General features: G+C 39.7%; 1 long non-coding RNA gene across 1 annotated transcript in view; it reads left to right on the top strand.

Moving 5' to 3' along the window:
• Nucleotides 1-24586, top strand: part of LOC128567827 (uncharacterized) — a 28728-nt gene extending 4142 nt beyond the window's left edge. The window contains exons 2-3 of the long non-coding RNA XR_008374940.1: nucleotides 1536-1624; nucleotides 24468-24586. This is a non-coding gene — a long non-coding RNA (uncharacterized LOC128567827). The remainder of the gene's footprint in view (nucleotides 1-1535; nucleotides 1625-24467) is intronic.
• The last annotated feature ends 385 nt before the right edge of the window (nucleotides 24587-24971 follow it).

Here is a 24971-nt window from a genome sequence, read left to right as displayed (position 1 = left end):
CATAGTGTTTAAGCGTGAGTATGCATCTGTGCACATAATACTTGGGAAAGGCAGGGCTACATCAGCATGAAGTGAGGAAGCTACAGAACCAGAATGTCAAGATTCTAATCCCAGACCTAAACTTACAACTAGCATGATCTTGATATGTGAATTAACCTCACTGTGCCTCATTATCCTCAGCTGGAAAATGGAGGTGATACATATTAATAGTCTGCATTCCTGTTGTTATAAAAATTCAAGGAAACGATATATGTAAAGCCTGGAGAAGAGGGTCGTGTGCAGTGGAGAAATTCTATTGTTTCAGCACATTGCCATGGCTGTGTCATTAAGACGAGTGCTTTAAACAGTCAGCCTGGCGTATAAATCTGAACTCTACTTTCTATCGTACACATGACCTTCAGTGAATTACTTGATTTTTCTGAGCTTCAGTTTTCTCATCTATAAAATGAATATAATAGCATATATTTTAAAGGTTTTTGTGCCAATTAAATATAGTACCAGAGACAAGCCCCTCAGCAAAATTCCTGGCATAAGGTATTCCTTTTCTTATGACTTAATCTTTCCATATCTCCTGTGCTGAACACAAAGCCTTCTAAACAGTAAGTGCTCAGAAAGTGTTTGTTGAGTACATGTTCATTGATTATTAAAGAGCTGAGTCACAATTTACTAATGCAAATATAAATGTTTATAAAAAGTTGTGGTAATAGGAAATGCCTGCATGAAAGGAGATGAGAACACTTGAGGGAGTTTCACTTTTTTCCTATTCAGAGTTTACAATGAAAACAAATTTATATTTTACTTTTACCACTTAAACTGTTTAAAGAAACCTAATAAAAAATGAGAATAGGGTCTTGGAAAGTCCCACGTTGGGTGGACAGTCACATTGCTCTAAGTGGCATGTGTACCAAGAGACTCCAGATCTCACTTTCCTTTCACCCACCCTTCAAGTTCAAACATTTACAGCCTACCAAAAGTGGAACATTTTTTTCCCCTGAATGAGTAGTTTTCATATATGTGGAAAAAGATTTTCTCATAAACTGGGCCAAAATTTTCGAAGGATTATTTTTGCTTCACCATTCCTGGGATACAAATGCATCTTGGAGTAATATCCTAAGTTTTGACACACTGCTCTCTTGGTGAAATGCTTCCATTGTAATATATTTCATTAAAGACTTCTTACTGTTGAGGTGAAGTGGTGAAAAATTGTTCGGTGTTTCTATGGGAAAAGAGTTCAGCATAAAGATTATGGATTTCCCACAGCTTTACATTCCTCTCTGTGTTGATGTTTGCCCAGATCATTAACAACCCTACTCACACCTGGACTCAGGGAAGAAGTGATTGATAAGCTCTTCAGGAGACTCTCTGGGATGGATTAAGCCACCCCAGTGAGCATTTTTGCAGTAGCTTTTCACCCTGCCCAGAGTAAGACAAGATGTCCACAAGAAGGGTTGACCATTCATTCATTGCTGTCATCAGATCATAGATAGGAAATGCCGGCCATGGGTTGGTTGTGCTCATTTTTCTCCTTCTTCCAGATCCCGGTTCAGACTTGCTGGACTGTCAGGCTATATCTGAGCATTACAGATCACCCTTTTCTGTGGAAGATCCTGCTTCCTGGCAGCAGGTATGTTTAAAATTGTGATCTGAGGTCTGAGGCATTTGTAGGTCCCAGAGAAAGAAGGGAGCCCCCCAGATGCCAAGTTGATAGGAAGACCTGTGTTCTTTGGCAATGTATCTCTTAAACTTGAGATTTCAGAGATAAATGGATAAACAAAATATTTTATATGCATACAATGGAATCTTATTCAATTGTAAAAAGAACGAAGTTCAGATCCATGCTGCAACATGGATGAAACTTGAAGACATTATGCTAAGTGAAATTAGCTAGACACAAAATGACAAATACTGTATGATTCCATTGATATGAAATATCTAGAATAGGCAAGTTCATAGAAAGAGAAAGTACATTAGAGGTTACTAGGAGATGGGAGATTAGTGAACAGGAAGTTATTGCTTAATGAATACAAACTTTCTGTTTAGGGTTATGAAAAAAGTTTTAGAAACAGATATTGGTGAAGTTTGCAAAACATTGTGAATGTTATTAAGGCTACTGAATTGTAAATTTAAAAATAGTTAAAATGGTAAACTGTAAAAAATCCTTTACAAAATAAATATATGGTTTCTAATTAAAAAAATTTTGAATAGATTGCTTATAAGTTCACATAGCTCAAAAATAAAAGCAATATACATTGACAGAATTCATTACTCTTCTCCCCAATCCTATCAGTTTTGCTCCATTCCCCATACCCCACAGGTAACCCCTGCTATTAATTTCCATGTATCTTCTCAGCATATCTTTATGCAAATAGCAAGCAATAATTAATATGAATTCTTATTTCCCCCTTTTCATAGGAGGAAAATAACAAAAGTTTTGAGATACACAAAAATTAAAAAACATAAAATCATTCTGATTACTATAATTTCTCAAATAATCACCTCAACATTGTATGCACTTTCGTATTCTTGTAAGCCATTTTGGAAAACACTCTTTTCACCCATTTTGTTCAAGTGCTTCAAGCTCACTTTCATAGGCATGAACAGGTTCTTCAGGGCTAGAGAAACTTCTTCAGGGTACGAGAATTTTGACTGCCAGGGACAGGAAATAATCAAATGGGGCCAGGTCAAGACTGCAGGGTAGATGAGTCATAAGTTTAACTTCTCTAGACTCCAGGAACTGAATGGTGATGTTGGCTGTGTGGGCAGATGCATTGTCATGGTCCAAGATGATCTCCCACTGTCCTTGGCTACCATGTGGAAGGTTCCTACAAACTTTTGGTAGGCACACTATTGTGTGCCACTGTGCAGCAACAGTCCTCTGTTACTCCAGAGGAACAGGTGCAACATAACTGCTTTTGGAGAAGTTGCCACAATGTTCTTTTCTACACTTTAGGGCTGCTTCATTTTTATTGGTGGATTTTCATCAGGAAAAATCCACACTGTCAACTGATACTTATTCTCTCTCTCTCCTTTTTTTTGATTTTTAAATTTTATTTTATTTTATTGTTTGGGATTCATTAAAGGTACAAAGAATTAGGTCACACTGATTGCATTTGTTAGGTAAAGTCCCTCTTATAATTGTGTCCCGCCCTCAAGAGTTGTGTCATACATAGTAACCCCATCCCCCTACCTCTTCCTCTCTCCTTGCTCCCTTATTCCCCTACCCCCCACCATGTATTAGGTCATCTTGATTAAACTGGGAAATCTAGATTTCATCACCAATAACATGGTCAGAACTGTGTTTACACTTGCCTTCACTGAATCTGACCAGCATTTCTTCTCACCATTCAACACATATGCACTTTTGCTCATCTGTCCAAGTGTGAGGCACACACCAGGATGAAACTTTCCTGACGACTGGAAAATAATTGTGCAGGGTTCTGGACACACCATCCGTAGTGCTGCTTCAATGTCTGTATGTGTCACTCAATTGTTTTTGAGTAGGGTGGACACAAGATGGCTGAATGCAGCCAGCTTTCCACAGAGGCTCCCATCAGAAGGAGAGTTACAGGACAGAAATTTAGCAAGTAACCTGGTAGATTAGAGCTGCACCAAGAGAGTAGGTTGAAGAATGCACATCAACCCCGCTGAGGTGAGCTGTGGCTCCAAGGATACAAACAAAAGGTACAAAATCCATCACCAAGTGGACATGAGTCCCCTCCCCCATGAGAACAGCTCGGAGTGCCCCACAAATAAATGAGCAGAGTTCAAAGTTCCTCCCACTACACTCCATGGGAGAGATCCTCTAAAAACTGGACCTACCTTCCCTACTAGGGTGCCACGGCATCCTCCTGCCAGGCATGAAACTGTATAAAACTGTATCTATTCTCTACCTACAATTCTGAGCTCCCAGCACTCCACTCCACTCTCACTCTGAGGTCTGGAGGCCTGTCCCCCAGGAGTCCAGATTCTTGGGTGATTTCTCGAGGGGTGTGGACTGGGCCTAGACTGCAGCTGGTTGGTGCTGATTCTGCAGCACAGGAGTGAGGAGAGGATGGTCAGCTTAGAGGGAACCACACTGGAGCGGTAGTGCCCCAAGGTGCAGAGCAGCAGCCATTTTTGGCAACAATGGGGCTCACACCAGATATTCCAAAGCCACACCCCCTGTCTCCCTGGGCAACCAGAGAAGACCGGGCATCTTCTTAGGTGGCAACCACCACAGAACAGATCTGGGACTGAAACACAGGCCCCATGAGTAAATGGTTTGCCTGAGGCCGTACCAGCCTGGGTGGAGTGCGGGGACTAGAAAATGCACTTGTATAGATAGGAAATTCCTAGGGCAGGGCTGACCCAGAGGACCACTTTACTGAGCCTAAGATGCACCTGGCCCTCAGGGGATAGTCAGCCTATAGACAAAGGAAGGCAGGAGACTAGAACTGACACCTAAACTGTGCTGTGAATACAAACCTGCAGGGGCAAAGACAGGGCCAGAGGTGCAGGTTCTGGGAACTCAAAACAGCTTTGCTTCTGCAGGGGATTTTAGAAGGGACAGAAACAAATTCCCACAAAGTTGTTCTGTTCTGTTCTGTCAGTAACATCAATCAGGGGTGGGGCTGGAACTGAGTGAACACCCTCAGCCTCCATCAAGTGCCCAAGGTTGTCAGGCCTAACCTCCCCCTGCTGGATAGAGGCATACAGCAGTGGCCTGGCTGAGCAGACATAGATCTCCTTGTGATTCAGGCAGGTGCAAACCTCTGGAGTATCTGCTCACTGGAGGCAACTGGGTCACAGCCCTGCAGGGCTATCAGTGACTGGATGTGACAGAGGTGCAAGGTGGGGAAGGAGGCATCAACTTTCCCAGACTAATCTATTTGCTGGGTGGGTCCTCCTAACTTCCTGGAGCACCGGAGCAAGTCATATCTGAGGTGTCACCAGATTCCTGTGATTCAGTTGCCAGAGACCTTTTAAACTCTCACACCAGAGACAGGTGCTAAGACAATTGATTTGAACCTTTTGAACTGAGCCAATAACCTGAGGACTATTCAAGTGGTGTCCTGGGTGTGTGGTTGTAGGAAGGTTTGATTTTCCTTTTCCAATTGTTGCCTGTGGGAGGCAGGGTGACTTAATTGCTGGTATTTCTCCACAGCTGAGACTTCAACCCAAAGTAACTGTTTCACTAGGGTTGGACAGAGACCAGCTGAAAACAAGACAGAGCCACTTAGCCCCACCACCCCAAATAGGTCCCCAGTTTCTCAGGCAGTAGCACTGTACGGGTCCTCAACAAAGCTCCAGGGGAAAAGTCAAATGGTGTAAAATAATCATGGGGCGAAATTAGTGGAAAAACTCTGCTAACATGAATAACCGGAATAGATCAACCCCCCAAAGGAAAGATACGGCAGATGTAACTGAAGACCACATTCATAAACAGCTGTCTGAGATGTCAGAAATCAAACTCAGCATTTGGATTGAAAAATATATTAATAGAATGGAGGAAAATTTGGAATTAGAAATTCGAGGAACAATTCAAAAGTCGGATTAGAAATTCGAGGAGAAATTCAAAAGTTGTCTCAAGAATTTAATGAATTTAAAGACAAAACCACCAAAGATTTTGACACACCGAAGCAAGAATTTGCAACCCTCAAACATGTGAAAAATACAGTAGAATCTGTCAGTAACAGAGTGGAGCAAGCAGAAGAAAGGATTTCTGACATTGAAGACAAAGCTTTTGAACTCTCCCAAACTCTCAAAGAGGAAGAGAAATGGAGAGCAAAAATGGATCATTCCTTCAGAGAACTGTGGGATAATCTGAAGAAGGCTAATATCCGCCTCATTGGAATCCCTGAAAGTGATGAAGTGGCGTTGCTAGGCACAGAGGCCCTTCTCCATGAAATTATGAAAGAGAATGTTCCAGACATGCCAAGAGATTCTGAAATTTAGATAGCAGACAGTTTAAGAACCCCAGCACGAATCAGTCCGAATAAGACATCCCCCAGGCACATCATAATTAACTTCACTAAAGTTAATATGAAGGAGAAAATTCCGAAAGCAGCCAGACGTAACAAATCCATTCCCTACAAAGGGAAGAATATTAGAATGACTGCAGATCTCTCTGCTGAAACTTTTCAAGATAGAAGAGGGTGGTCATCGACTTTTAATCTCCTAAAGCAAAATAACTGTCAACCCATGATCCTGTATCCAGCTAAACTGAGTTTCATTTATGATGGAGAAATTAAATACGTTAATGACATTCATATGTTGAAGAAATTTGCTGTAACCAAACCAGCTCTTCAGGATATTCTCAGACCTATCCTCCATAAGGACCAGCCCAATCATCTACCACAAAAGTAAACTCACTCAGAAACTTTTGATCAAACTCCAATTTCTACAGTGGTAAAAGGATTAAAAATGTGCACTGGACTTTCAAAAAACCCCAAATTTTACCAGACTTATCAATATTCTCCATTAATGTGAATGGCTTAAGCTGTCCTCTAAAGAGGCACGGGTTAGCTGACTGGATACAAAAACTCAGGCCAGATATTTGCTGCATACAAGAGTCACATCTTACCTTAAAAGATAAATATAGCCTCAGGGTGAAAGGAAGGTCATCCATATTTCAGGCAAATGGTAATCAGAAAAAAGCAGGTGTTGCAATTCTATTTTCAGACACAATAGTTAAACCCACAAACGTAAGGAAGGATAAGAGTGGTCACTTCATATTTGTTAAGGGTAATACTCAATATGATGAGATTTCAATTATTAATATATATGCACCCAACCAGAATGCAGCTGAATTTATAAGAGAAACTTTAACACACATGAGTAACTTGATTTCCTCCAGCTCCATAATAGTCAGAGATTTCAACACTCCTTTGGCTATGTTGGATAGATCCTCCAATAAGAAATTGAGCAAAGAAATTTTAGATTTAAACTTAACCATCCAACATTTGGATTTAGCAGACATCCACAGAACATTTCATCCTAACAAAACTAAATATACATTCTTCTCATCAGACCACGGAACAAACTCCAAAATCAATCACATCTTAGGTCACAAGTCTAACCTCAGTAAATATAAAGGAATATAAATTATTCCTTGCATCTTCTCAGACCACCAAGGAATAAAAGTTGAACTCAGTAACAACAGGAATCTGCATACCCATACAAAAACATTGAAGTTAAATAACCTTATGCTGAATGATACCTGGGTCAGAGATAAGATTAAGAAGGAAATTGCCAAATTTTTTAACAAAACAACAATGAAGACACGAATTATCAGAAACTCTGGGATACCGCAAAGGTAGTCCTAAGAGGGAAATTTATACCACTGCAAGCCTTCCTAAAGAGAATGAAAAGAGAAGAAGTTAACAAATTAATGGGACATCTCAAGCAACTGGAAAAGGAAGAACATTCCAATCCCAAACCTTGTAGATGAAAAGAAATAACCAAAATTAGAGAAGAATTAAATGAAATTGAAAACAAAAAAATTATAAAACAGATCAATAAATCAAAAAGTTGGTTTTTTGAAAAGGTCAATAAAATAGATAAACATTTCGCTAACCTAACCAGGAAAAAAAGTGTAAAATCTCTACTTTCATCAATCAGAAATGACAAAAACAAAATAACAACAGACTCCTCAGATTCAAAAAATCCTTAATGAGTATTACAAGAAACTTTATTTTCAGAAATATGAAAATCTGAAGGAAATTGACCGATACTTGGAAGCACATTACCTTCCAAGACTTAGCCAGAATCAGGTGGAAATGTTGTATAGGCCTATATCAAGTTTTGAAACAGCATCAACTATACAAAAATCTCCCTAAAAAGAAAAGCCCGGGACCAGATGGTTTCACGTCAGAATTCTACCAAACCTTTAAAGAGGAATTAGTACCTATATTACTCAACCTGTTCCAAAATGTAGAAAAAGAAGGAAGACTACCCAACACGTTCTATGAAGCAAACATCACCCTGATCCCCAAACCAAGAAAAGACCCAACAAGAAAAGAAAATTATAGACCAGTATCACTAATGGATATAGATACAAAATATTCAACAAGATACTAACAAACAGAATCCAGCAACACATCAAACAAATTATACATCATGACCATGCCGGTTTTATCCCAGGGTCTCAAGGCTGGTTCAGTATACGTAAATCTATAAGTATAATTCAGCACATAAAGAAATTAAAAAACAAAAACTATATGATTCTCTCAATTGATGCAGAAAAAGCTTTTGATAATGTCCAGCATCCCTTCATGATCAGAACACTTAAGAAAATTGGTATAGAAGAGACATTTCTTAATCTGATAGAGATCATCTACAGCAAACCCACAGCCAATATTGTATTGAATGGAGTTGAATTAAAATTATTTCCACTCAGATCAGGAACCAGACAAGGCTGCCTATTGTCTCCACTGCTCTTTAAAATTAGAATGGAAGTTTTAGCCATTGCAATTAGGGAAGAAAAGGCAATCAAGGGTATCCATATAGGGTCAGAAGAGATCAAACTTTCGCTCTTCGCAGATGATATGATTGTATATCTGGAAAACACCAGGGATTCTACCACAAAACTCTTAGAAGTGATCAAGGAATACAGCAGTGTCTCAGGTTACAAAATCGACATTCATAAATCGGTAGCCTTTATATATATCAACAATAGTCAAGCTGAGAAAACAGTAAAGGACTCTATTCCATTCACAGTAGTGCCAAAGAATATAAAATATTTGGGAGTTTATCTAACAAAGGACGTGAAAGATCTCTATAAAGAGAACTATGAAACTCTAAGCAAAGAAATAGCTGAAAATGTTAACAAATGGAAAAACATACCATGCTCATGGCTGGGAAGAATCAAAATTGTGAAAACGTCCATACTACCCAAAGCAATATACAATTTTAATGCAATCCCTATTAAAGCTCCACTGTCATACTTTAAAGAGCTGGAAAAAAATAATACTTCATTTTATATGGAATCAGAAAAAACCTCGAATAGCCAAGACATTACTCAGAAATAAAAACAAAGCACGAGGAATCGCGCTACTAGACCTCATACTATACTATAAATTGATAGTGATAAAAACAGCATGGTACTGGCACAAAAACAGAGAATTAGATGTCTGGAACACAATAGAAGATGAATCCAGCTACTTACCCTTATTTGATCTTTGACAAGCCAATTAAAAACATTCAGTGGGGAAAAGATTCCCTATTTCACAAATGCTGCCGGGTGAACTGGCTGACAACCTGTAGAAGACTGAAACTGGACCCACACCTTTCACCATTAACTAATGTAGACTCTCACTGGATTAAAGATTTAAACTTAAGACATGAAACTATAAAAATACTACAAGAGAGTGCAGGGAAAACCCTTGAAGAAATTGGTCTGGGCGAGAATTTTATGAGGAGGACTGCCCAGGCAATCGAAGCAGCTTCAAAAATACACTACTGGGACCTGATCAAACTAAAAATCTTCTGCACAGCCAAGAACACAGTAAGTAAAGCAAGCAAACAGCCCTCAAAATGGGAGAAGATATTTGCAGGTTATGTCTCCAAGTAAGGTTTAATAACCAGAATCCACAGAGAACTCAAACGTATAAGCAAGAAAAGAACAAGTGATCTGAAGGAGAAATTAAAGATGGCGGCCGAGTAACAGCTTCCCTGCAACTGGGAACAGCAAGTCTGGGGAGACAAGACTCCAGGCATCTCTGGCCGGTGGGATCTGCCTATAATCATCCCTTTGAGGATACAGGGAGCCAGCAAGGGACTTCTGGACCCAAAGAGGAGGACAAAAACAGTGGAAAACTGGCAAGTGGTTGTGTGTGTTCAATTGACCTAATCACGCCAGCAACCGTAAGTACAAGCAGCAGTGAGACTCCAAACTGGAAAGGCCTTACCTGTGAACTGTTTCAGTGTTCTTGGACTTGGCACTCAGTGGAACTGCCTTGGGGAGAGCTTGAGCAGGAGTTTGGCGAACTTTGGGCATTGTCTGGGGCCCCAGACTGAGCCACTGAGCTGGGCCCAGGAAGCCATTGTGAAAGAACTGCCCCGGCAAGCTCCGCCCTCAGGGTCTCAGAGCAAGGATTGGGCCAGTCAAATTAACCTACTAACTGAGCAGCCTAAAGGCGGGGACTGAGCTGCCTTACAGCCTTAATCCTTAGGGGCAGAGGGAGACGGTTTTGGCATACTGGAGTCTCAGGCTGTTGCCCTGGGTAGAGTACCTTGATGTCACAGGTCATAGCAACCTCAAACTCCTGGGCTTGGTGCCACCCAGACCTCCATAAGAGCTGTGCAGTGACCCCTGACCGGCGGCCCACACCCACCCGGCCTCCGCATTCCCTGACCAAAACTGCGGGAGCCCAGCAACCCTGCATCCTCCCTCCTGTGTCCTCCCAGCTTCCACACTAGCCTGTTCATCTGGACAAGGACTCTGGTAGCTGCATGCCCTTTGGAGCCCTCCCTGCCTCTGCGCAGAGCTCTTCTCCTGGCCAGAGACTGCTGGAGCCTTGGGCTTTCTGTGCCAAAGTCACTGGGCACCTGGCACTCCCAGAACTGTGCGCACCACCCCCAGCCCTGTTGCTCGATCCATGTGTGTCACAAACGGGAGCTGCTTCCACAACCAGAACTCCCTAGCTAGAGCAGCCCCAGAGGAACTACACAGGGTCACTCCCTACAAAGATCCAGCAACAATAGAGTGATCCCGCTGGGGTCTAATCTTGGAGAGACACCTGCCTAACTCTGAGGACAGCCAGAGGCAACGGTGAAAAACAATCATGAGGCGAAATCAACAGAAAAACTCTGGCAATATGAATAATCAGAGTAGATCAACTCCCCCAAGGATCAATGGGGCAGAAACAGCACAAGACCCCATGCACAAACAAATAGCTGAGATGTCAGAAATTGAATTCAGGATCTGGATAGCAAATAAGATCGAATTAGAATTCCAAAAGTTATCTCAAGAATTCAACAGATTCAAAGACCAAATGACCAAAGATTTTGACACATTGGGACAAGAAGTTGCATCCCTCAAAGATCTGAGAAACACAGTAGAATCCCTTAGTAATAGAATGGAACAAGCAGAAGAAAGGATTTCTGACATGGAAGACAAAGCTTTCGAATGCTCCCAAACCCTCAAAGAAGAAGAGAAATGGAGAGCAAAAACAGACCACTCTCTTAGAGAGCTCTCGGATAATTTGAAGAAAACCAATATACGTCTTATAGGGATCCCCGAAAGTGACGAAGTGGCTTCACAAGGCACAGAGTCTCTTCTCCATGAGATTATGAAGGAGAACTTTCCAGACATGCCAAGAGATCCCAAAATTCAGATAGCAGACAGTTTCAGAACTCCAGCACGACTCAACTCAAATAAGACATCCCCCAGACACATCATAATCAATTTCACTAAAGTTAATATGAAGGAGAAAATTCTGAAAGCTGCCAGACGAAAGAAAACCATTACCTACAAGGGGAAGAATATCAGAATAACTGCAGATCTCTCTGCTGAAACCTTTCAAGCTAGAAGAGGATGGTTATCGACTTTTAATCTCCTAAAACAAAATAACTTTCAACCCAGGATCCTGTACCCAGCTAAACTGAGCTTCATTTATGATGGAGAAATTAAATACTTTAACGACATTCACATGTTGAAGAAATTTGCCACAACTAAACCAGCTCTCCAGGACATTCTTAGACCTATCCTCCATAAAGACCAGTGTAATTCTCCACCACAAAAGTAAACCTACCCAGAAAATTTTTGATCAAATTCCAACTTCCACAGTCGCAAAAGGATTAAAAATGTCACCGGTCTCTCAAAAGGTTTATCAATACTCTCAATTAATGTGAATGGTTTAAATTGTCCTCTAAAGAGGCATAGGTTGGCAGATTGGATACAAAAACTCAAGCCAGATATCTGCTGCATCCAAGAATCGCATCTTACATTAAAAGACAGATATAGACTCAAGGTGAAGGGATGGTCATCTATATTCCAGACAAATGGAAAGCAGATAAAAGCAGGCATTGCAATCTTCTTCACAGACACAATAGGCTTTAAACCAACCAAAATAATTAAGGATAAGGATGGACACTTCATACTTGCTAAAGGTAATACTCAATATGATGAGATCTCAATTATTAATATTTATGCACCTCAATTTTTAAGAGAAACTCTAACAGACATGAGCAACTCGATTTCCTCCACTGCCATAGTAGTTGGAGATTTTAACAACCCTTTAGCAGTGCTGGATAGATTCTCCAAAAAGAAGCTAAGCAAAGAAATTTTAGATTTAAACTCAACCATTCAACATCTGGACTTAACAGACATCTACAGAACATTTCATCCCAAAAAAACTGAATACATTCTTCTCATCAGCCCACGGAACATACTCCAAAATCAACCACATCCTATGCCACAAATCTAACCTTAGCAAATTTAAAAAAATAGAAATTATTCATTGCATCTTCTCAGACCATCATGGAATAAAAGTTGAACTCAATAACAACAGGAACCTGCATACCCATACAAAAACATGGAAGCTAAACAACCTTATGCTGAAGGATACATGAGTTATAGACGAGATTAAGAAGCAAATCACCATATTTTTGGAATGAAACAACAATCAAGACACAAATTACCAGAACCTCTGAGATACTGCAAAGGTAGTCCTAAGAGGGAAATTTATAGCACTGCAAGCCTTCCTCAAAAAAACGGAAAGAGAGGAAGTCAATAACTTAATGGAACATCTCAAGCAACTGGAGAAAGAAGAACACTTCAACCCCAACTGCAGCAGAAGAAAAGAAATAACAAAAATCAGAGCAGAATTAAATGAAATTGAAAACAAAAGAATTATACAACAGATCAATAAATCCAAAAGCTGGTTTTTTGAAAAGATCAATAAAATAGATAAGACTTTGGCCAACCTAACCAGGAAAAAAAAGAGTAAAATCTCTAATTTCATCAATCAGCAACGGTAATGATGAAATAACAACAGACCCCTCAGAAATTCAAAAAATTCTTAACGAATACTACAAGAAACTCTACTCTCAAAAATATGAAAATCTGAAAGAAATCGACCAATACCTGGAAGTACGCCACCTACAAAGACTTAGCCAGAACAAAGTGGAAATGTTGAACAGGCCTATATCAAGTTCTGAAATAGCATCAACTATACAAAATCTCCCTAAAAAGAAAAGCCCAGGACCAGATGGCTTTACATCAGAATTCTACCAAACATTTAAAGAAGAACTAGTACCTATACTACGAAACCTCTTCCAAAATATAGAAAAAGAAGGAATGTTACCCAGCACATTCTACGAAGCAAACATCACCTTGATCCCCAAACCAGGGAAAGACCCAACAAGAAAAGAAAATTATATACCAATATCACTAATGAATATAGATGCTAAAATACTCAATAAGATCCTAACAAACAGAATCCAACAACACATCAAAAAAATTATACACCATGACCAAGTTGGATTTATCATAGGGTCTCAAGGCTGGTTCAATATACGTAAATCTATAAATGTAATTCAACACATAAAAAAACTTAAAAATAAGGACCATATGATTTTTTCAATTGATGCAGAAAAAGCTTTTGATAATATCCAGCATCCTTCATGATCAGAGCACTTAAGAAAATTGTTATAGAAGGGACGTTTCTTAAACTAATAGAGGCCATCTACAGCAAACCCACAGCCAATATTGTATTGAATGGAGTTAAATTGAAATCATTTCCACTTAGATCAGGAACCAGGCAAGGTTGCCCATTGTCTCCATTGCTCTTTAACATTATAATGGAAGTTTTAGCCATTGCAATTAGGGAAGAAAAGGAGATCAAGGGTATCCACATAGGGTCAGAAGAGATCAAACTTTTACTCTTCGCAGATGATATGATCGTGTATCTGGAAAACACTAAGGATTCTACTACAAAACTTTTAGAAGTGATCAAGGAATATAGCAATGTCTCAGGCTACAAAATAAACACCCATAAATCTGTAGCCTGTATATATACCAACAATAACCAAGCCGAACAAACAGTCAAGGACTCTATTCCTTTAACAGTAGTGCCAAAGAAGATGAAATATTTGGGAGTATACCTAACTAAGGATGTGAAAAGATCTCTACAAAGAGAACTATGAAACTCTAAGAAAAGAAATAGCCAAAGATGTTAACAGATGGAAAAACATACCATGCTCATGGCTGGGAAGAATCAACATTTTAAAAATGTCCATACTGTCCAAAGCGATATATAATTTTAATGCAATTCCTATTAAAGCTCCATTGTCATACTTTAAAGATCTTGATAAAATAATACTTCATTTTATATGGAATCAGAAAAAAACCTCGAATAGCCAAAACATTACTCAGCAATAAAAACAAAGCAGGAGGAATCATGCTACCAGATCTAAGACTGTACTGTAAATCCGTAGTGATCAAAACAGCATGGTACTGGCACAAAAGCAGAGAAGTAGATGTCTGAAACAGAATAGAGAACCAAGAGATGGATCCAGCTACTTACCGTTATTTGATCTTTGACAAGCCAATTAAAAACATTCAGTGGGGAAAAGACTCCCTATTTAACAAATGGTGCTGGGTAAACTGGCTGGCAACCTGTAGAAGATTGAAACTGGACCCACACCTTTTAATATTAACTAAGATAGACTTTCACTGGATAAAAGATTTAAACTTAAGGCATGAAACTATAAAAATACTTGAAAAAAGTGCAGGGAAACTCTTGAAGGAATCAGCCTGGGTGAATATTTTATGAGGAGGACTCCCCAGGCAATTGAAGCAGTATCAAAAATACACTACTGGGACCTGATCAAACTAAAAAGCTTCTCCACAGCCAAGAACATAGTGAGTAAAGTAAGCAGACAGCCCTCAGAATGGGAGAAAATATTTGCAGGTTATACCGCCGATAAAGGTCTAATAACCAGAATCCACAGAAAACTCAAATGTATTAGCAAGAAAAGAACACGTGACCCCATTTCAGGGTGGTCAAGGGACTTAAAGAGAAACTTCTCTAAAGAAGACTGATGCAAAATCTACAAACACATGAAAGAAAGCTCATCATCCTTAATCATCAGAGAAATGCAAATCAAAACTACTCTGAGATATCACCTAACCCCAGTAAGAGTAGCCCACATAAGAAAATCCCAAAACCAGAGATGTTGGCGTGGATGTGGAGAAAAGGGCACACTTCTACACTGCTGGTGGGAATGCACACTAATACGTTCCTTCTGGAAGGATGTTTGGAGAATACTTAGAGACCTAAAAATAGACCTGCCATTCGATCCTATAATTCCTTTACTAGGTTTATACCCAGAAGACCAAAAGTCACAATATAACAAAGACATCTGTACCAGAATGTTCATTGCAGCTGAATTCATAATTGCTAAGTCATGGAAGAAGCCCAAGTGCCCATCGACCCACAAATGGACTACCAAATTGTGGTACATGTATACCATGGAATACTATGCAGCCTTAAAGAAAGATGGAGACTTTACCTCTTTCATGTTTACATGGATGGAGCTGGAACATATTCTTCTTAGCAAAGTATCTCAGGAATGGAAGAAAAAGTATCCAATGTACTCAGCCCTACTATGAAGCTAAATTATAGCTTTCACATGAAGGCTATAACCCAACTATAGCACAAGACTATGGGGAAAGGGCCAAGGAAGGGGAAGGGAGGGGGGAGGTTTTGGTGGAGGGAGGGTAATGGATGGGGCCACATCTATGGTGCATCTTAGAATGGGTACAGGCGATTGCACTAATGTACACAGCTATGATTTAACAATAAAAAAAATTTAAAAAAGTAATTAAAATTCAGCTTTGGAACAACAACAACAACAAAAAAAGAACAAGTGATCCCATCGCAGACTGGGCAAGGGACTTTAAGAGAAACTTCTCTGAAGAAGACAGATACATGGCCTACAGGTATATGAAAAAATTCTCATCATCGTTAATGATCAGAGAAATGCAAATCAAAACTACTTTGAAATATCATCTAACTCTAGTAAGATTAGCCCATATCACAAAATCCCCAGACCAGAGATGTTGGCATGGATGTGGAGAAAAGGGAACACTTTAACACTGCTAGTGGGAATGCAAGTTAATACATTCCTTTTGTAAAGATGTTTGGAGAACACTTAGAGATCTAAAAATAGATCTGCCATTCAATCCTATAATTCCTCTACTAGGTATATACCCAGAAGACCAAAAATCACATTATAACAAAGATATTTGTACCAGAATGTTTATTGCAGCCCAATTCATAATTGCTAAGTCATGGAAAAAGCCCAAGTGCCCATGGATCCATGAATGGATTAATAAATTGTGGTGTGTGTACACCATGGAATATTATGCAGCCTTAAAGAAAGATGGAGACTTTACCTCTTTTATGTTTACATGGAGGGATCTGGAACATATTCTTCTTAGTAAAGTATCTCAAGAATGGAAGAAAAAGTATTCGATGTATTCAGCCCTACTATGAAACTAATTTATGGCTTTCACATGAAAGCTATAACCCAGTTATAAGTTAAGAATAGGGGGATGGGAGAGAGGGACGTAAGGGAGGGAGGAGGATAGGCGGAGGGAGGTTGATTGGTGGGATTACACCTGTGGTGCATCTTACAAGGGTACATGTGAAACTTAGTAAATGTAGAATATAAATGTCTTAACACAATAACTAAGAAAATGCTAGGAAGGCTATGTTAACCAGTGTGATGAAAATGTGTTTAACGGTCTATAAAACCAGTGTATGGTGCCCTATGATCACATTAGTGTACACCGCTATGATTTAATAAAAAAAAAAAATTGTTTTTGAGAACCATTTTTCCCACAGTGGTGCTGTTTTCTTCAGTCACTGTGGTTGCTGGATGTCCTCTCCTTTTCTTGTTTTACAGTGAAGTTTGGCCTCTTCTAAATTCTTGAAACCAGGCAGTCCTGTGGCTCAGTGAGTAGGGTACTGGCCCCATATACCGAGGGTGGTGGGTTTGAACCCAGCCCTGGCCAAACCGCAAGAAAAAATAGCTGGGCACTGTGGTGGGTCTCTGTAGTCCCAGCTACTCAGAAGGCTGAGGCAAGAGAATCACCTAAGCCCAGGGGTTGGAGGTTGCTGTGAGCCGTGATGCTCGAGCACTCTACAGTGAAACTCTGTCTCAAAAAAATTAATAAACAAATAAAAATAAATTCTTGAAATCACTATAAGATTGTCATGTGGGAAGGAGTAAGTAAGGTCCCTGAAAGCCTGTTCCAAATGGTCAATGTTTGATATTCATTTAAATCACTTTCAAAATCATAGAAAATCCTCACAACAAAGTGCTTTCTTCCCAGCTCTGTAGCTGACACCGAGTGCAGCACAATGTGGTATCAGAAAGAACTCTGCTGCTGACTATATTTCTTGGAAGTGAAATAATGGATCATAAGACAGTCTATCTCAAATCTTTGCAAGCGACCCTTGTGTTTGTGTATTAATATGTATGCACTATTCTATGTTTTTATTTTTATATTTAAAGATATATCCTAGATATATTTCCAGTACATAAAACTGCCCCTTTATTTTATCCTGTTGTATAATGCCCTATCATATGTATATAAAATAGTTAATTTAACCAGTCCCTTGGTGATGGAATTTATTTATTTATTATTATTATTTCTTTTTTTTTCAGTTTTTGGGCAGGGCCGTGTTTATGGGGCCAGTACCCTATTCCTTGAGCCACAGGTGCTGCCCATGGTAATGAAATTTAAATTGTTTTGAATTTTTGATATTTGTAGAGTTATGCAATAAATAACATCATATGTTTGGCATTCACATGTGCAGTTTTTACTGCAGAATCAATTCTCAGAATTGGGATTGCTGAAATGAAGGAACAATCACATTTCTAAGTTTGATGACTATTCTTAACACCCCTCCATCCAACCATGTCAGGAGAATGCCTCCTTGCTCAAAGTTTCACCAAGAAAAGGTGTTAAACTTTGGCCAATATCATTAGTAAAAAAAATGGTATCTGAGTATCTTTACCCTTATCAGTACAGTTGAGCATCTTTTCTTATATGTAGAGGTCATTTTCTTTTTCTGAAAGTTTCCAGAGTGCCAAGGAATGAACGCTAATCACAGTCTTTCAGATCAAGGCAGGTGGGAGGGAGATTATTGGGGGATGGTGTCTGTCTAATTTTCCCCATCCCCGTTCCCGTTCCCAAGAAACACAATCTTCCTTGAGTAAAAGCTGCTTCTTAGTATCCTGGGTGAGCCTGCTTTCAGCTGGAGTGCTGGGGGAGTTTAGGGAGAAGGCAGTCTGCCCTCTGTGTGTACTGAATCACAATTAGTATGAAAAGTGGACTGCGAGTCAATAAGTCTAATAAAATCACTTCATCTAATGTCTTACCAACCTTTTCATGCAATTTCCAAGAGCTGCCTGTGAAAATCTCCTCAAGAAAGATGATTACCTGAGCTTGCAGATTTCATCCCATATAGCTCCACAGTTTCTTGGGAGAAACCACAAAGCTATTCAATCATTCCCTTTGAGAAGGGAATAAATAACAACAATGCCACATAAATAGCATCAGTTGGCTGTGGGGGCAAGCTGTCATTTCCAGGAGAGGGATGTGGTTTGCTACCCAAGGGTGTAGCATATGATCATATTTTAAAATTCCAAAGATAGCAGAATTCAAATGGGTTAGTTTTGTCATTAAGCTGCCTGCAGGTGTTCCATTTAGATCAGATGCCACATTTGCAAAAACCAGAAGGAAAAGAGTGGGCTTTTTCCTAATTCAGTGAATCCAGAAGAAAACGAACATTTTTTTTCCCATGACAAACTGAAATTTGCCTCAGATGAGCTTGACATATTGCCAGCCTGCATTCTAACTTCGTCTGAGAATGTCACTCTACTCCTCCAAAGTTACCAGGATCAGAGGCCAAAAGGAAAAAGAATTGGGCTTTTCTAAGACTGCTGGATGATATCTTCCCATAATCCATCCTGATGTGTCACTGCAAGTGTCCAGGGGACAAGGGTAAGAGAGAAAAACAAAAAGAGAAGCATTCTTGAGCCCAGAAATGACTTCTGGTAAGATGAAATAACCATGGGACATGATAGATTCAGGACACCTATCACCCAGCTGGGCTGGATCAGCATTTCTAAGTTTTTAACCAAGAAATATTGATTTATGTTTATTATGCTTTATGGCACTTTAGAGCAATTTATAACACTTACATTAAGGAATGGATGGGCTGGGAGAAGAGCCAATATGAACATGAAAAAAGATGAAGTGCTGTCAGGAATAGCGACTTTCAAGTATCAGGTGCAATTTCTTGCTTTTGCATTTTATCTGAACTCTTTAACATGAAACAAGAAAATGATTATTAATTTTAAATTACACAAACAATAAAAAGATGTAAGCTGAGCAAACATAAAGGAATTCTTGAAACACACACACGTATAAAAATACATACATATGTACACGCATATATCCTCAACCATTAAATAAAATTAAAAAATTAAAAAATTTAAATTAAAAAAACTCTTCTCTGTATACTTATTTTAAAGTGGCATTTAAGTAGAGCTATTATGTAAAATGAAGGGAACAAACAGAAAAGTATAAAATAATTTTAATTTCAAATGTGAGTTATTTTAATAAAAAAAAAAATCCAGCAAAATACTCTGGATCTTTTCCAAACCTTCACTTTTTTCTCTAATAAATTTTGATGAATAAGGAAAGACCTCAGAGACCAGAGACGTCATCTTTGTATCAGTCCCATGAGAGGAGCTCCAGGAGTTTAGCATGAAGTAAACCATTGAAAGTAGGCAAAGTCATCTCAACCGGCAATAGTAACTAATGTATTGAGAAATACAATTCTACAGATACAGATATTGTTTATTCTTCCCATGATTGTTTACTAATGCCATCAACACTTAGTGTCAGAAAACACTTTTAGGGCAAGAAAGTTGCCAAAGACATTTATCTAACTAATTAAAGAGTGTGATTGACACATTTGCTAGGGTGCATTGCCTGTCTCCTCTAAACATAGCCCTAATTCTGAAAGAGTCTAACTAAGATAAGGATAAAATAGCAATGAAGAGTAAGGTACAGCACACTGAATATTTTTAGGGTGGATATAGTTTTTAATAACTTTAATTTGGAATTTTTCATGTAGGAGAATGTTTATGATTCTGTAGGAATGGTACATGCATCATAAGAGTTTCATTTTGAATTGATTTTTGAAAGGCTTAAGTAAAATTGTTTGATGATCAAATGAGATATATAAAGAGTGGCCATAAAATTCGTATGCAGTTTTAAATTGTATGTTTAAGAAGGTGAAGATCACAGCAGATAGAAAGTTTGGATTTGGTGCATGGGAGTTGGACTAAGGACTCCTCAATATACACATAATAAGAGCTGGAAATAGGAATGGTATTAGCAGGCAGTGTAACATCATCATGGGACACTGAAGGCAGGATTGAATATGACATCATGCATGTGAACAAATAAACAAGAAATTAGGAAGAGAAAACACTGTCTCCAAGGATAAAGGAAAGAATACGAAAGAGGATTCCTCAACAGGAATGGTTTCAATTCAGTTTTATGGAAATGAGTGGGACCAAGGAAGAATATATTCCCCAATTATCTAACATCATGCTCTTTTTCTGTCCAATATCTATACTGCATTTTACTTATTGTTTGTACTGTAGAATCTGGGCTGGCATTCAGGGCCCTTCAAATTTTGCTCCTAACACTCCAGTGTCAGTTCCCCAAATGCCATCATTCCAACCAGTCCATTCTGTCTACCATCAAACACTCAAGGGACTTCCACACGTGTTGGGATGTATTAATTAACTGAGTATTAAATGATATTTGAACATTTCCTCCAGTGTCAGCTTTTTATTCCTCCCCCAGACCCTGGACCCAAGCACACTTATGGGCTATCTGTATTGGGGTCCCCTTGCTATTCCAGCAGCCCTCTTGAGCGGAGCTTTCTCAGGATGGCTCAGGACCAGCTCCATTTGCCCCAGGGGGAAACAGCCTGTTTGGGGAAAGAGTGGCTCCTTCCTGGAACTTTGCTGTCTCATCTTGCTCTGCCATCAGGGGTTTGGGGGTGGGGGCAGCTTTAAATTTCTCAAGCTTGTATCTGGGCTCATTCTTTATTTCCTCAGGTCTGAAGACACAGCCAAGCAAGCCCTCCACTCCAAGAGCAGACTTAGTTTGAGGATATGGGAGACAGCACTCTACATGGGCACAGCTGTACAGCAGAGGCTGTGTATGGGGTTACCTCTTCCCCTTCAGCAGTGCTCTCTGCTGATTGGCTATGGTGATTCTCTGCTGGCAGAACCACTTTCACTCCCTTAGCACCTTTTGCAGGGGTCTGTCCCCCTTACCTCATTTGGGAACATAGGATCACCATTTACTTTCAGTCTTTGGTACCTTAGACACAACTGAACTTAATCTTCAGTCACACCTAAGTATTTTCATGTATTGTTCTTACAAAATATTAGAGGTAGAAAGACTCTTTGGTGTTCTCTAATACATCTCTTTCCAAAGAAAGAATATTTTGTCATGTTAGTCATTCAACTTTGACTTAAATACATTAATTGGTGTTGAGTTCATCACTTCGAAGGCAGCCAGCTTCATTGTGAATATCTCACCTGGCTACACACTCCTTATATTAAGATGCCACCTCTTTTGCTATAATTTCTACTTTATCTATCCTAGCTCTGTTATCTAGAGAAAATACTAAATTTTTAGTGTTGGTCCCAGGATTGTTTCAGAACATACTGCTATATAAAGATGCCTGGGTAGTCAGCTAAAAGAAAATGGCAGAAATGGGACAAGTGACTTAACTGAACCCAGGGAAGATAGTGGCCAAGGATCAGGATCAATCCCACATGCAGATATTGCAAAGACAATCCAGTTTCAAGCAGGAGTTAAAGATGAAAGGCAGAGTAATATTTTTTGTGAGTGTGATTGTGTGTAGTGCTGTGTTTCTTAGCACAGGATTGATATCATGAGGACATGGCTGTGGGTGGACACATAATCTTATCCACAGTAGTATATCTAAATGAAGTTTCCAGAAATGAGTTAGGTCAGCTTACAGTATTATGTGTTTGGGTGGAGAAGTGGGATGGGTACAGATAGAACAAAGAGTGGGACAAAAAAAAAAAGTTAAAATATTTGACATTGAAATGTTTCTTTAGGTGGTTAATGTACAGTCATCCTTCTCTAAGAAAGTAAACAAACAAAAAAAGAACTTAGGGCTATAGTGGTAGAGTAGGAGTGAGAGATAGTGCTCTGGGAAGCCAAAAGTTATAGAGAAATATCCCTGCTGGGATCTCAGGGATCTGGCAGGGGCTTGAGGTTAAAACCATTAAAGACATTCAAATGGAATACTGAAATAGCAAGAGGATTTAAAGCCAGATTTGGGGAGCTGGTAAAGCCAGAAGATTGAAGAGCTGGGAATAATAAGTCAAGGAGATTTGGGGGGTAGGACATAATTATAAGAGGGACTTTACCTAACAAATTCAATCAATGTACCCTGGTTCTTTGTGCCCTAAATGAATCCCCAACAATAAAAAAAATAATAAGTCAGGGAGAAAAGTCCGATATATGTGGCTTGATTCTACACTCCCTGCACGATGATGTGTGAGTAGACTTGTCACAGTTAAAGGGACGAGGATAGAGCCTAATCATTACCTGGTTTCACTGTGTCATTTTGTTCAGCTATAGCTTGAAATTGTACAGACAGAAAATTTGGTGCAACCCTATTGTCCTGGATAATCCACCTTGATAGGTAACATATTTTCCTGGCTGGCTGCTCCTAATCTACCTGACGAAGAAGTGAAATGTTCTGAAGCCTGACTTGATCCTTTGAAATATGAGTACCTAGGTTTGCTTACCTGTATTAAAAGGTGGCCATAGTTGTCTTGATTATTAAAAATTCAGGTTCTATAGCCGGGCGTTGTGGCGGGTGCCTGTGGTCCCAGCTACTCGGGAGGCTGAGGCAAGAGAATCGCTTAAGCCCAGGAGTTGGAGGTTGCTGTGAGCTGTGTGAGGCCATGGCACTCTACCGAGGGCCATAAAGTGAGACTCTGTCTCTACAAAAAAAAAAAAAAAAAAAAAAATTCAGGTTCTAGGTTAGGCAATTGACTTTCATCAATATTGTTTCCACACAATAGCAATGCTGGGAAGGAAGGTCCTACCTCCTTCAAAGTCAGAAGCCTTGATGTCTTTATTATATATATAAGGTAAAGTAGACAAGAACCATGATACATGTTTAACCCATTTTTAACAGAACTTTACAGATACTTCCCTCACCCCATGGAAATCAGTTGTACCATCAAGGCAGAAAAAGAGACACATCAATAATAATCAACAGTGAACCATAAAAATTATTATCTCTAAATATCTCCAGGGACATTCCATCAGTTTTTAGCCCAGTATCACATCATTGTGTATGGCAGGACAAAGCATGGTGTAGGAACCCCACTCAGGTTCTTAAACATGGATTTCTCAGTGTTGGACCTGGGGTAGGGCTCTTGCTTGTACCTGAGATTCTTGTCAGGCGAGATTCTTTAAATGGATCAGGATTTTGTCTAGACGAGTGATGATGAGTCCTTGGTCTAAGGCACCTTGAGGGAGAAAAGACACCAGCCTAATGGCATTCTGAGTTGCTAAAGGATGTCTGGGTGTCTGCCTCCCATTCAGTGCCCTTTCAGACCAGACAAGGTTGTAAGTGCACCGAATATCCAATAATTCATTCACCAGAGAATCAAGGGGCCGTACCACCTGGATAATGTGTGTCTTGTTTGGCCTGGTCTAAGGGTGTGGGGAAGACAAAAGAGAAGGCAAAATTCTCCTTCGGCAAGGGTAATGATTTCTGCTCGTGCTCTGAAAACCAGGCATGGGGAAATCGCAACCACTATCAGGTGCATGAAGCCTGAGACCCAGGCGTGTCCAAGGCTGGCTCACCTGAGCATGGCAGCCTATGCTCAGGTCTCTGAGGGAGGATGGCTGTTCTGAAGCAGTGAGGCTTGTGTGTAGCTGCTGCATATATGGCTAATGGGGGGGACGTGAGAAAGGTCCCAGCATACAGAGAAAACAGTGTCATTTCACCATCAGGGATTATCTCAGTTCTCTCTTTTTTGTATATAGCCTTTCCATGCTCCTGGAAGGTGAAAATGTTTCAATGTTTTAAAAATAGTCCTTAACGTAGTTAGTTATCTGTCTTTCTGGAATTCTCAGTGTATAGACAGGATTTTTAATTTTCCCCCATCCATGGTACTAGTTGCTGCTCATGATTTTCATCTTTATACTCTAGACTCATTTTAGGCAAGATCTCAGTTTGAATCAAAGAATGCCAATTTCTGACATTTTTGCCAGAGAAAATCTTGCCAAATTGAGATCAGTTTTGAAAAACCAAAGATAAATGTACTTGTCTTAAAGGTCTAATCGTATTATTTCCCTCTTTATTCTTTGGTTACTTTGACAGATGGGACCTTCACAATGTACTCATTGTTCAGCTGGAAACCCCGTGAAGCTGTAACCTGAACCCCTTGTCCTGAGGCCACTGGATGGCCGTCTCCATGCAATGGTGTCTGTGAACCCCAGCAGAGAGATAGGGGAAGAGTCATTAAGCCACTGGAAATTGCTTTGAGTGCTCGGAGAAGTGGTCGGGCCATCTCAGGCCATAGCAGTGTGGCAGAATGCCCGACTGCCTACGTCAAGCAGTGTTTATAAATTAGAAATTACCAGCCATTTGGTTCCTTGCTGATCTGTCAGAGTCCCTGGAAGACTGTGCCGATGTGCCTGGGGCAGCATTGTTACTGGACCAAACAAAGCGTAGCCCTTGGTTAATCAGTCATGATTTGTCTACCTGGTGGTGTTATTGGAGGAAATTTGGAAGTACATGTCTCTTCAACTGTAGCTCTATGTGGCTAATTATTCCAACTAAAAGAAATTGTTAAATAGTTCTTTAATAGTTCTCTTGCCAAGC

This window comes from Nycticebus coucang, chromosome 16, assembly GCF_027406575.1.
Source record: "Nycticebus coucang isolate mNycCou1 chromosome 16, mNycCou1.pri, whole genome shotgun sequence".
NCBI classification, from domain to species: Eukaryota; Metazoa; Chordata; class Mammalia; order Primates; family Lorisidae; genus Nycticebus; species Nycticebus coucang.
Note: the sequence above shows the minus strand (reverse complement) of the source record. Positions and strands in the feature narration are given on the sequence as shown.